At 44.2% G+C, this 1,394-nt stretch overlaps 1 long non-coding RNA gene across 1 annotated transcript in view; it reads right to left on the bottom strand.

The window, feature by feature from the left end:
* Positions 1–246: 246 nt before the first annotated feature.
* Positions 247–1,394, bottom strand: part of LOC109291981 — an 18,012-nt gene continuing 16,864 nt past the window's right edge. Inside the window, exon 3 of the long non-coding RNA XR_002096008.1 lies at positions 247–387. This is a non-coding gene — a long non-coding RNA (uncharacterized LOC109291981). The remainder of the gene's footprint in view (positions 388–1,394) is intronic.

The raw sequence follows: 1,394 nt of genomic DNA, 5'->3' as shown, positions 1-1,394 counted from the left end.
AAAACAAAGAACATCTCAAAATATCTTCTGGTAACACCTCCCGTATAAAAGTTAGATCTTCAAACACTCACTTCCATAAAAGACTGAAAAACAGACTTCTGCACTGTGCTGGGTCATTTCAAGAGGGAGGCAGGGAAGGAAACTAGTAAGAATCTTTTATTTCTTTATATCATTATTCCTGTTAGGGTGTTAAACTTATTATTTTGCCAGTGAAGTCTACTTGGGTTACCTGAACAGCAACTCTTCAGAAAAGGATCTGGGGGTTACAGTGGACAATAAGCTGGGTATATGAGCCAATAGTGTGCCCTTGTTGCCAAGAACACTAATGGTATACTGGGATGCACTGGTAGGAGCACTGCCAGCAGATTGAGGGAAGTGATTATACCTCTCTATTTGGCACTGGTGAGGCCACATCTGGAGTAGTATGTCCAGTTTTGGGCCCCTCATTGCAGAAAGGATGTGGACAAATTGGAGAGAGTCCAGAAGAGAGCAATGAAAGTGGTGAGGGGGATAGGGGACATGATTTGTGAGGAGAAGCTGAGGGAACTGGGCTTACTTAATTTGGAGAAGAGAAGACTGAGGGGGGATTTAATAGCAGTCTTCAGCTACCTGAAGGATGGTTCCAAAGAGGATGGAGCTGGACCATTCTCACTGGTAACAGATGACAGAACAAGGGGCAATGGTCTCAAGTTGCAGCAAGGGAAGTTTAGGTTAGATATTAGGAAAAACTCTCACAAGGCGGGTAGTAAAGCATTGGATCAGGTTACCTAGAAAGAGAGTAGAATCTCTACCCTGGGAACTTTTTAAGACTGAGCTAGACAAAGCCTTGTTTGTGATGGTATGGTCGGGGATGATCGTACTCCGAGCTAGACTAGACTATATCATAGTTTCTCAACCTGTGGTATGCGTACCCCTGGGGGTACACAAGATACAGGCAGGGAGTACATGTGTACCCCAACACACACTCTCTCTCACCCTCTTTTCCTTTCTCTGTTGCCCCTTCCCTCCTCTCAAAACTATAGCAAAAAATTTGGTGCACTACGCATTGTGCAGCGCTTTAAATTCCCCAGTAATAATTTGGCTTGCTGTGCAAAGCTTTGGCCAACCCTTGGTTGGTTCAGCCCTTCTAGCTTTGACCAACATCACCTGTAGCCCAGGTACATACTTGAGTTTGTGCACCCCTGGTGTAAAAGGTGGCAACCCTACCCACACCAGATCAGAAATCTGTCATATCACAGCCTTATATACACAGCCCTTCCTCCAACATATGGCACCCATTAATCTATAAATATAGAATCCCCCAGAAAATTGAGAGTTGGGGTACTTATTAAAATTTTCAGAAGTTAGGGGGTACTTGCTACTTAAAAGGCTGAGAAACACTGGACTAGATGACT

Source organism: Gavialis gangeticus, unplaced genomic scaffold (genome assembly GCF_001723915.1).
Source record: "Gavialis gangeticus isolate Ggan-Ray unplaced genomic scaffold, GavGan_comp1, whole genome shotgun sequence".
NCBI classification, from domain to species: Eukaryota; Metazoa; Chordata; order Crocodylia; family Gavialidae; genus Gavialis; species Gavialis gangeticus.
The sequence above is the reverse complement of the archived record's forward strand: the minus strand, read 5'-3'. Positions and strand labels throughout refer to the sequence as shown.